This window comes from Schistocerca serialis, chromosome 1, assembly GCF_023864345.2.
Source record: "Schistocerca serialis cubense isolate TAMUIC-IGC-003099 chromosome 1, iqSchSeri2.2, whole genome shotgun sequence".
Lineage (NCBI taxonomy): Eukaryota > Metazoa > Arthropoda > Insecta > Orthoptera > Acrididae > Schistocerca > Schistocerca serialis.
The window spans coordinates 1,191,852,185-1,191,865,194 of record NC_064638.1 but is presented as its reverse complement, the minus strand read 5'-3'; the positions used below and the strand labels follow the sequence as shown (position 1 = coordinate 1,191,865,194).

Here is a 13,010-nt window from a genome sequence, read left to right as displayed (position 1 = left end):
TGGAGGATGTGGATCCCACAAATATAAAAAAAAATTGAATTAATGACTTAACCAAGAACTGTTCTATTAGAATGGTTCAGCTTTTAGTTTCCACCCGTGCATACGCTGTGGTGGATGACAGCCAAGAAACAGTCACATGTACTAGATAGTATGAGAATGGGAAGTATTTCAGATCCGGCTGTAACATAAAATATTTCTATAGTTCTGCTCGCATATTACACTCGACGGTTGTCAATACAGTGTATGGTGACGGCCGCGGAAAAAGTGACAAACAGACCAACAGCCCGAGACCAACATTCTGTCTGTCTCTGTCTCTCTCTTTCTCTCATGCGAGAGCGCACGCACACACACACACACACACACACACACACACACACACACACACACACACACACACACACACACACGGAGGAAGAGAGAGAGAGAGAGAGAGAGAGAGAGAGAAAGAGAGAGATCTAAGTGTACGGGATAAATGATAAGTTGAAGGACAATAGCAGCCAGATATGGAAACTCTTTAACTGTTGCTCCTGTAAACATTTCGTTTTTCTCGTAACTTATCGTACGTGATGAATCTCCACAAAATCCCTGAACATCCACTAAGCTAAATTAAACAAGAAACATGTAAAGTGCCTAAATGAAACAGAATGTTCAAATACAACTCTGCTCACCATTATGATCACTTGCCATATGACGGCTCCATATAAGGATAGTTGGAAAGATATGGCTGATTTTTGCTCTTATTATAGTTCACATATATCAATGCGGATAATGCAAGGTGGGATGAATCGCACAGATAAACTTTTAAACCATTAGAGTAAATATCCGATTTATGCAAGACGAAACTCTTCTAAGATTGTACACACATATATGTATCGACTGTGTTTTCCTTCAGTCACTGTTTTGCATATTTTTTTTTTTTTTTTTGTTTTCATGTGTTGTTTACACAAGTTTCATATAAACGTATTTTCATCGGTACCACTGTTTCCAATATTATATAAGCATGCTACTTTGTATCTACCGCAGGTAGTTTGCATTTTTGTGGTGAATTAAAGTAAAAAGAATTATTATGGTTAAGTAATAGACAAATCGGCAGTAGTTTAAAAGAGTATATGCGCAAGACATCATTCCCATGCTTCCAGTTTCATATGGAATTATTATTTCAGCAGAAAGAAAATTATTAGCACTGTTCTACATGAACACAAACTGGGGAAACCATGAGATATATAATTCTGAAGCAAAATAAAATAACTTTGCTCATCAAATATGAATATTTAGAAGAGATAAAATGACTTCCAAGCCATATTAATGCCCACAGTTTCGAGCGCCTTCTTTACATTTTTAAGGTAAAAGATTGTCAACTACCTAACCGCAAGATACTGATAAGTTACAGTGGACTCCACTCTAAAGGTCTGTAAAGCGTGGCATGAAGGGAAGGATTTGCCCCAGTTCGTTCCACTGTTCAAATCGACCCTGTTCATTAGTTAATTGCATCTCTGTATACAACAAGTGAATGAAACTACTTAACAACCTCTTTGTGCCAAATCTGAAGTGCAGCCCCTTCAGTTGAGATTCTGTGAGCGACAGCGCTTTCACAATGTATCTGACTGACATGAAGGTTGTTTGGTGTAGCGCGTTCATAGTCCCCACAAACGAGCGTGCGCCTCGAATGCAGCGAAGCGACCGTCAGGTAGAAAGCAGGAAGGGGCGAGAGAGGGTTATTCAGGAGCACGGCGCAGCGCCGCCTCTCTGGGCTGACGTCACACGCACTCCAGCGCCGCTGTGGGCCCACAGAGACGCCTGTCATCTGGAGGACTCGCGACGTCGAACAGCCGAAGACGGCGTTCCCTGCTTCGCGTTCCGAGTGCCGCGAAGGGAGGGCCTCGGAATATGGGGTCTCCACGTTTATAAAGCAAATCAGGTACTTGTGCTGTATACAAATCGGGCTATTTTCTTTCTGGTACACGTAAGAAGCCTAGATCAGTTAAGGCAGGGAGATGAATTAATGGGCTGTGGACCAGTTGAAGAATACGTCGAGCCTTCTCCCACCACGTAAGTGTTATAGCAGTTAGAGCGTGTAACGACTGTCTGAACATACCAACAAAACAGAAGTGATGACAATACCTACATACATCTCGCGTTTTTTGTGTCTTGGCTAGTTTCATGTTCTACGGATCATTTTGCACGATGAATTGTAATGGTGTGGAACGAGTCATTTTACATTCACACCGTGTTGTAAACATAGCTACATACTGAATATTTTTAAGAGACTTTTGATATACAGGTATCAGTCAGTAATTCCTACCCACCACCTTTTACACATTACAATAACAGAATTTTTTCTACAGAAAAGAAAAATTGTCGAGGAGAAACTTTTTCACTTTCTTTTCAGATTTTACTTTGCAGTCTGCCAGACATTTTATATCACTGTGTAAGTGATCAAAAATATTTTTCCTTCTGATAGCGTAACTTTGTACATAACTTTCCCTTTCTAACTATAGCGGATTATTTAAAACAAACGTCACGAGGGAATAAGTATACCGTGAAGCATGAGTCAGAATTCCCAACAGCTTAAATAGTTCTCTGCAAGAATAATTGGTTTAACAATCATGAAAGAAGATTCTATTTGTGGGAAAGACCTGTTGACACCGGAAGGTTTCAAATTGTAAGAAAAAAAAATGGGTCAAATGGTTCAGAGCACTATGGGACCTAACATCTGTGGTCATCAGTCCCCTAGAACTTAGAACTACTTAAACCTAACTAACCTAAGGACATCACACACATCCATGCCCGAGGCAGGATTCGAACCTGCGATCGTAGCAGTCACGCGATTCCGGACTGCGCGCCTAGAACCGCTAGACCACCGCGGCCGGCTCAAATTGTAAGACATTTCCAGTAACAGATGTGGTCGCTGGCCACAGTTTATTGGATATGACCTGCAGATTACAACTGAAGAAACTCCAAAAACGCAGGATTTTAAGAGGATGTGACCTGGATAAACTGAAAGAATCAGAGGTGACAAAGAGTTTCAGAGGGAGCATTAGCGAACGACTGACAAGAGCAGGGGAAAGGAATACAGTAGAAGAAGAATGGGTAACTTTGAGTGATGATATAGTGAAGGCAGCAGAGGATCAAGTAGGTAAAAAGCGGAGGGCTGGTAGGAATCCTTGGGTATCACAATAAATATTGAATTGAATTGGTAAAAGGAGAAAATATAAAAATTAACTAAAATGAAGTGGGCCTAAAGGAATACAAACTTCTAAAACTGAGATCGACAGAAAGTGCTAAATGGCTAAGCAGGAATGGCTAGAGGACAAATGTAAAGATGTAGAGGCGTATATCACTAGGGGCAACATAGATGTCGCCTATCACAAAATTAAAGAGACTTTGGAGAAAACAGAACAACCTGTATGAATATCAAGAACTCAGATGGAAAACCACTCCTAAGCAAAGAAGGAAAGCAAAAAGGTGGAACGAGTATTTTGAGGGACTATACAAGGGTTTTGTACTAGAGGACCGCATTATGGAAATGGCGACGATGTAGATGAAGATGAGAAGGGAGATATGAATCTGCGTGAAGAATTTCACAAAGCACCGAAAGACATAAGTCGAAGGAAGGCACTGGGAGTAGGCAACACTCCTTTATAACTACCGATAACCTCAAGAGAGTCAGCAATGACCAAACTATCACATCTAGTGAGCAGGATGTATGAGATAGGCGAAATAACCTCAGACTTCGGGACGAATATATTAATTCCAATTCCAAAGAACGCAGATGCTGACAGATGTGAAAATTACCGAAATATCAGTTTAATAAGTCATGGTTGCAAAACACTGACACGAATTCCTTACAGACCAATGGAAAAACTGTAGAAGGCAACCTCCCGGAAGAATCGTTGGGATTTTCTAGAAATTTAGGAATACGCAAGGCAACACTGACCCTATGACTTATCTTAGAATATAGGTTAAGGAAAGCCAAAGCTACATTTATAGCATTTGGAGACATAGAGAAAGCTTTCGACATTGTTGACTGGAATACTCTCTTTCAAATTCTAAGGGTGGCAGGGGTAAAATACAGGGAGCGGAAAACTGTTTACAATTTGTACAGAAATCAGATGGCAGTTGCAAGAGTCGCGGGGACACGAAAATGACGCAGTGGTTCAGAAGGGAGTAAGACAGGGATATAGCCTATCCCCGACATTATTCAACCTGTATACTAAGCAAGCAGTAAAGAAAAGAAAAGAAAAATTTTGAGTAGGAATTTAAGTCCATGGAGAAGAAATAATTAGATGCACTTAAAAAAAAGTAAAATGAAGATCATGGAATGTAGTCGATTTAAATTAGGTGATGCTGAGGAATTAGATTAGGAAACGAGACACGTAAAGCTGTAGATGAGTTTTGCTATTTGGGAAGCAACATAACTGATGATGGTCGAAGTTGGGAGGATATAAAACGTAACTGGCAATGGCAAGAAAAACGTTTCTGAAATAGAGAAATTATTTTGATTTATATGGAATGTAGCCATGTATGGAGAGAAACTTGGGTGATAAGCGGTTTACACAAGAAGAGAGTAGAAGCTTTTTAAATGTGGTGCTACAGAGGAATGCTCAAGATTATATTGGTAGATCACGTAACTAATGAGGAGCTACTGAACAGAATTAGGGGGAGAAGAAATTTGTGGCACAACATAACTAGGAGAAGGGATCGGTTGGTAGGACACATTCTAAGGCATCAAGGGTTCATCAATTTAGTACTGAAGGGAAGCGTGGGGGGTAATAACCGTTGAAGGAGGTTCAAATGGCTCTGAGCACTATGGGACTTAACATCTATGGTCATCAGTCCCATAGAACTGAGAACTACTTAAACGTTGAAGGAGGCCAAGAGTTGAATACAGTAAGAAGATTGAGGATGTTGGTTCCAGTAGTTAATCGGAGATGAAGACGTTAGCACAGGATGGAGTAGCGTGGAGAGCTGCAGCAAACCAGTCTTTGGACTGAAGACCACAACAACAGCAACAGGGAAAGCGGAAGAAAATCGTCTGCTGAGTCACCACACGGACCAAACTGTTTGTCGAGTGATCGTGACATGCCGTCACTGAAGAGAATTCTGACGAAAACTGAAAGGCCGACAGCTGCAGAAGTCACTGCAGAACTGAATGTCCCAGTCGCGAATACTAGATCACTTACTTGTCTGTTTGCAATTGACTGTAAATTAATTTTCCGATTAGCTGGAGACCTGAAACTTATCGCGTAGCTGAGGGCATGATGGCAATGCTATATTAACTATCTTCCTTGTCTGGAATATTCGGAGAGTACTTTCCTTACCACTACCATTTCCTGATGAGCTAGAGGCTTGAAACCTTCCACATAGTTCAGAACTCAATTACACTGTAATATTAACAATCTTCTGTGACTGGTGTGTGGCGGAGGGTGCTTTATGTGTCGACGGCTATTTCCTTTGTTTCTTATTCCAGTTGCCAATGTTTCACGGTAAGATCAGTTGCTAATAAGTTCCCATCTGAGCTGGATCCTCTTCAGTTACTACCTTCGACGTATTTTCGTGAACAAGCGTAGGAGAGAATCTGTAGGTTGACTCAGGTGAGGAGAAAGTCAAATAATCATGAAGTTCAACATATATCTCTCTTGTAATCTCGTCAAAATGTTTGAAATCGACTGAGAACTTTGACACACATGTAGATGACTAAGAAGCAGAAAATAATTACATTAGTATAAAACTTGTTCAGTCCTTTTTAAACAGACTAAACAGCATTAAATAATTTCTCCTACCCCATGAGATACGCCTAATCGCATACAGATAGTCTTGAAAACTTGTGCTTGTGAATTTTTAATGGTTGTGGTAATACTTGGTGGAATTTAAAACAAGAAACGTGCGGCATATGTAATACATAACTAATGTATGAATTGTTCTCCTCCTCAATATTATTGCATCCCATCCCCATTTTTCATTTTAAATTATGCATGTACTGCCATAGCAATCAAAATTTCCAGAACTATCTGCATGGGGCTAGGAATATGTTTGGGGCTAGGAGAAATAATTTCTTACTTCTTATTGCATTTTAAAAACGTGTTATATTAAGACGTTTTTATTTAATTAATTCTTTTGTATTATAAAAGCAGCTGCGAGCACCCTTAGATTTTCTCCTATTTCACTTGTATTTCTTTATTGGGGACACCGAGAAGCTGATGACAGGTTACGACCACATGGGTCGCTCCGCCCCGCCATCGACAAACGTATCGTCCACATACTATAGGTGTCCCGGAAATAATCCGATTTGAGCCAAATGTCTTTTCAAAGTCTCTGTTTTGGATCAGCAGTTTATGTAATGGTAGGCTAGTCTTCACCGAAAGCGAATTATCGATCAAACATAAGGGGGACATTTCCACAGCTCTTAATAGTAACTCTCAGGTAGCACCTGATGAAGGTTACGAGCTACGTAACCGAAATATCGTGCAAGTACGACGCTGATATCCGGCAGAACACCCGACAACCCAAGATGTCATTAGATCGCCGGGAAAGCTTGAAGAGTTACAGCTCTTTCTTTGTTTATTAGGAACAGATAATATCTGTTAATTATTGTGTATCATAATAATATCGCACTAAATCCAGTCTGTCATAAACATTAAGAAAGAAAATTTGGTTAATTTCACCATGTTAGATAGTTCATACAATTTGCAATTTCCTTACTGCACTGATTTTTTTAATAATTTGTGAGCAGTTTTTTTTTTATCAATATAGTTCATTAACGTAACACTTTTCAAGAAAGCTACATATTTCCTGAACATACATATAGAATCCTAAAATTAACTAAATCTGTGATGAAAAAAAATGCAGGAAGTTAGTTTAATAGGGAAGCTAGTGCTGGTAGTTGTGGTGGTCGTGGTGGTGGTGGTGGTGGTGGTGGTGGTGAGAGGAGGGTGAGATTTATAGTTCTGCTCGGCGTGCAGGAACACGTCGGTACATCTCGAGGAGGAACGTAGAACAGCGAAGCGGAGGAGTCCTTCGACCTTCCAGTGACGTCAGCAGCCTCATGATTCACTCAAGGCGGGCTGCCGCACAGGTGATGCAGCGGGCCGCAGGCCGGGTGATGTAGCGGGCCATTCCGTTGGCAGCCCTGCAGCAGGTGCTCCCCCTGAATGGGCCGGCCGGCCCGTGTCCACTAGGCTCGCCGAAAATTGACCCGCTCCGTTTCGCGTGCGGCAGTAAACACGGCCGGCGTTCAGTATATTGGCTTGTAAATCGGCGCCCGACGACCCGTCAGGCGCTTTCTATTAAACGCGTCGCCCAACGGCTCACCACACAGAACCGCTTCATTACGGAAGCAGCGCAAAGTAGGGGCAAGAAGTGGTCGCGCCGTCCCACACCGTAGTTGCATTTACTAGCGGTTTGGGACTTGTTCACCTGGGTCATAAATAACTATTGGTAGGAGCGAGGGTTTCAGTGTGGAGCCCAGGGATTTAAAGCTCCAATAAACATCGTAATTCACCCTATGTGTTCTGTTCTAAATTCAGAACTGTGGATGACCCGAACATGCAACATACTTTCTTGTATGGCTGGACACAGAACTCTTCCACCATAACTTTCTGATAGTTAAAATGTTTCTCTCTTGCTCTTGTCTTTTTCTTTTGCACAGTTACATGCTCCTTTATCAGAAAGGAACTTAGACGAGCACCAATCGAGATAATGTAAATTTAATGGCTCAAATGGCTCTGAGCACTATGGGACTTAACATATGAGATCATCAGTCCCCTAGAACGAAGAACTAGTTAAACTTAACTAACCTAAGGACATCACACACACCCACGCCCAAGGCAGGATTCGAACCTGCGACCGTAGCGATCGCGCGGTTCCAGACTGAAGCGCCTAGAACCGCTCGGCCACACGGGCCGGCGTAAATTTAATGTTCGCACTCAAGTAGGCGACTATAAGAGGTTGAGTGTCGCCCGTAGTGTTGATTTGTTATTATTGATGAAATAAGTGAGGTTACATCCGGAGACGCCGAATAGATTGCTTAGTCTCTGACAGTAAAAAGTACAGGCTGCTTAGCCTTAAGCGGTGCACTTCATCTCATGATGATTGTAGGGTTAATTGAACTCAACCGTAACGGATATTTACTTCAACACATGGTGTCATAGTATTCAAGAGTGTGACATCATACGTGCTCCAACAGAGACAGAACAGAACACTGACTCCATTTATGAAGCTTCTGTTTATTTTTAACAGGTTTCTATCACGTTGTTTTCTCGCGTTTGTTCGGTAGGAATTTTGCAGATGATTTTAAACTATCTTCTTGATGAATTCGGCAACGGCCTTGCCACAGTGGATACACCGGTTCCCGTCAGATCACCCAAGTTAAGCTCTGTCGGGCGTGGTCAGCAACTGGATGGGTGACCATCAGGGCCACCATGCGCTGTTGCCATTTTTCGAGGTGCACTCATCCTTGTGATGCCAATTGAGAAGCTAGTCGACCGAATAGTAGCGGCTCCGGTCACAGAAAACCCTCATAACGACCGGAACAGCGGTGTGTTGACCACTCACCCATCCTACCGGCAACCTCAGCTGACGATCACACGGCGGTTGGATGGTCCCGAAGGATCACTTGTGGCCTGAAGACGGAGTGCCTTCTCCCGATGAATTAGCGATTTGAATCTTTCAGCAACTCAGAACTCGATGATAATTCAATATTAACTCGCTTACGTGTCTGGCATGTGGCAGACGGCACTTTTTGTCCCACTGCTATTTCCCCTTCTCTTATTCCACTTTTGAATGTTCCGTAGTAAGAACGGTTGCTGGTAAGTCCCCAGCTGAGCTCCATTCCCTCCAAATTTTCCCTTTGATGTCTTTCCATGAACTAATTGAGGAGGAAGCCAAGTATTGGTAGACTCAGGTAAAGAGAGATTCAAACAAACGTGAAATTCACCATACATCTGTTGTTTATCTTATCATAACGACTGAAATAGACTGAAAAATTAACACGCACAAAACAGTAAAAAGCAGAAAACAGATATTACAAATCATTTTAATGTTTCTAAAACGCGCTAAGCATGATACAGTGACTTCTGCTAACCCAGTAGAGACACCCGACCACATACAGACTTTCATGCAGATTTGTGCTTGTGAAGTTTTAATGACTAAAAATACTCGTAGAATTTGAAAAGAAAAACTTGACACGTATGCAATACGTAATTAATTAGTGAATAGTTCAAATCCTTACTATTATCTACTGCGTTTCAATTTCAACAACGATTTGTCATAGCCATTAAAAATTCTAAAGGAAACATTTTCTAGATTACCTGTAAAGGGTTGGGAATGTGTATTTGAGGAGAAAATTGTTTATACTTTTTAGTCCATCTTAAAAAATATGTTACATTTAAAAGTTCTTATTTACATAATTAATTGTATTGTTGTTTATGGTGATATCCTAACCTGTTAGCACAGCTCGAAGTTAGTTTGGAAGCTCAGGATCTGGTAATGAATTTGGAGATGTTTATAAATGTGATAAAGTACAAATGACCATTCCGTTTGTTACGAGGCGTATGTAAGCAGGCTAAATTGAGTGAGTCGCTTGTTGTTGTTGTGGTCTTCAGTCCTGAGACTGGTTTGATGCAGCTCTCCATAGTACTCTATACTGTGCAAGCTTCTTCATCTCCCAGTACCTACTGCAGCCTACATCCTTCTGAATCTGCTTAGTGTATCCATCTCTTGGTCTCCCTCTATGATTTTTACCCTCCACGCTGCCCTCCAATGCTAAATTTGTGATCCCTTGGTGCCTCAGAACATGTCCTACCAACCGATCCCTTCTTCTAGTCAAGTTGTGCCACAAACGTCTCTTCTCCCCAATCCTATTCAATACCTCCTCATTATTTACGTGATCTACCCACCTAATCTTCAACATTCCTCTGTAGCACCACATTTCGAAAGCTTCTATTCTCTTCTCGTCCAAACTATTTATCATCCATGTTTCACTTCCATACATGGCTACACTCCATACAAATACTTTCAGAAACAACATCCTGACACTTAAATCTATATTCGATGTTAAAAAATTTCTGTTCTTCAGAAACGATTTCCTTACCATTGCCAGTCTACATTTTATATCCTCTCTACTTCGGCTATCATCAGTTATTTTGCTCCCCAAATAGCAAAACTCCTTTATTACTTTAAGTGTCTCATTTCCTAAACTAATTCCCTCAGCATCACCCGACTTAATTCGACTACATTCCATTATCCTCGTTTTGCTTTTGTTGATGAGTCGCTTAGGTCAGTCATTTTGTCAACATTAGTGGTCAAAGTATGCGAGTGGTAACGATAGGATTTGCATTTCCCATTGGCATTACAAACTACAATGTAGCATTTCCTTTGCCTCTGAAATGCAATGTCTACTCCGCAGAGAATAAGAGAGTTCATTCATTTGAGGAGATTTGGGATTTAGCTGAATTTACGCAGGGTCTGTTGACCAGAAACGTCAAGAAAAGGCTGTGCCCTTTTATGGGGAAACACTCATGATAAGAAAGATTCCTTGCAGAAAAAGCAAATGAAGCTCTTAAGGAAGTTTATGAGTGGTCAATAAGCATTAAAGTGACATTGAACATAAAGAAAACTAATGCCATGAATTTCAGTTTGACAAAGGTACTTGCAAACAGAATGGCATCAGTATGTTATGCCCTTATAATCGTATCATCAGTGTTTAACATGCAGTGTCTTTTAGTTACGTACTATTTATATGTACACTCAATTCTATGGCAACCTTTTTTGGGAAACAAATGCACAAAATGTGAACATAATTTTCAAACTCCAGAAAAGAGCCGTAAGAATCATAACCAAAAATGGTAGTCGAGTTCATTGTAAAGATCTGTTCAAAACACTGGGCATTTCAACTGCTCCATGTGAATACATTTACCAGTCGGTAGTACACGTCAAAAATAACATTGGTAATTACTGCACAAACAGTTCTGTCCACGATCGGGGAACAAGAGCCTGACTCAACATACATTTGCCAAGAAAAAATAAACATAAAACTCAAAACAACATTTTCTACGAAGTAAAACTGTACAATAAATTACCAAAAGAGATAAAAGAAATTGAAAGAATACACTTATTTAAAAGTTATAATTCCATTGTAGTTCCATTAATTTTAAGTATTGTTTAATCTTAAATGGTGAATTCCAGAGGATATTTATGTTGGCAGTTATTGATCATGCATTTTTTTAAAATCATTGTGTATATTAAAATAAATAAGAATTTTTTAAATGAAAAATACTGACAACTGTGGGCAGACCCCTCCAGGCATTGTTTTCCCATCCCGTTCTGTGTTCACAGATATACGGTTGCAGCCTGCCACTGTGGCTGAGCGGATCTAGGCGCTTCAGTCTGGAATCGCGCTACTGCTACGGTCACAGGTTCGAATCCTGCCTCAGGATTGGATGTGTGTGATGTCCTTAGGTTAGTTAGGTTTAAGTAGTTCTAAGTCTAGGGGACTGATGACCTCAGATGTTATGTCGCATTGTACTTAGAGCCATTTGAACCATACGATTGCATCCATACATCTACATCTACATCTACATCTATACTCCGCGAGCCACCTTACGGTGTGTGGCGGAGGGTACTTATTGTACCACTATCTGATCCCCCCTTCCCTGTTCCATTCACGAATTGTGCGTGAAAAGAACGACTGCTTGTAAGTCTCCGTATTTGCTCTAATTTCTCGGATCTTTTCGTTGTGATCATTACGCGAGATATATGTGGGCGGTAGTAATATGTTGCCCATCTCTTCCCGGAATGTGCTCTCTCGTAATTTCGATAATAAACCTCTCCGTATTGCGTAACGCCTTTCTTGAAGTGTCCGCCACTGGAGCTTGTTCAGCATCTCCGTAACGCTCTCGTGCTGACTAAATGTCCCCATGACGAATCGCGCTGCTTTTCGCTGGATCATGTCTATCTCTTCTATTAATCCAACCTGGTAAGGGTCCCATACTGATGAGCAATACTCAAGAATCGGACGAACAAGCGTTTTGTAAGCTACTTCTTTCGTCGATGAGTCACATTTTCTTAGAATTCTTCCTATGAATCTCAACCTGCCGCCTGCTTTTCCCACTATTTGTTTTATGTGATCATTCCACTTCAGATCGCTCCGGATAGTAACTCCTAAGTATTTTACGGTCGTTACCGCTTCCAATGATTTACCACCTATGGCATAATCGTACTGGAATGGATTTCTGCCCCTATGTATGCGCATTATATTACATTTATCTACGTTTAGGGAAAGCTGCCAGCTGTCGCACCATGCATTAATCCTCTGCAGGTCCTCCTGGAGTACGTACGAGTCTTCTGATGTTGCTACTTTCTTGTAGACAACCGTGTCATCTGCAAATAGCCTCACGGAGCTACCGATGTTGTCAACTAAGTCATTTATGTATATTGTAAACAATAAAGGTCCTATCACGCTTCCCTGCGGTACTCCCGAAATTACCTCTACATCTGCAGATTTTGAACCGTTAAGAATGACATGTTGTGTTCTTTCTTCTAGGAAATCCTGAATCCAATCACAAACCTGGTCCGATATTCCGTAAGCTCGTATTTTTTTCACTAAACGTAAGTGCGGAACCGTATCAAATGCCTTCCTGAAGTCCAGGAATACGGCATCAATCTGCTCGCCAGTGTCTACGGCACTGTGAATTTCTTGGGCAAATAGGGCGAGCTGAGTTTCACATGATCTCTGTTTGCGGAATCCATGTTTGTTATGATGAAGGAGATTTGTATTATCTAAGAACGTCATAATACGAGAACACAAAACATGTTCCATTATTCTACAACAGATTGACGTAAGCGAAATAGGCCTATAATTATTCGAATCTGACTTATGACCCTTCTTGAAAATGGGAACGACCTGCGCTTTCTTCCAGTCGCTAGGTACTTTACGTTCTTCCAGCGATCTACGATAAATTGCTGATAGAAAGGGGGCAAGTTCTTTAGCATAATCACTGTAGAATCTTAAG

The 13,010-nt window shown here is 41.1% G+C and overlaps 1 pseudogene; it reads left to right on the top strand.

Annotated features, from left to right (window-relative positions):
- The first annotated feature begins 8,316 nt into the window (after positions 1-8,316).
- On the top strand, positions 8,317-8,434 carry LOC126428640 (5S ribosomal RNA; annotated as a pseudogene).
- Positions 8,435-13,010: the final 4,576 nt, after the last annotated feature.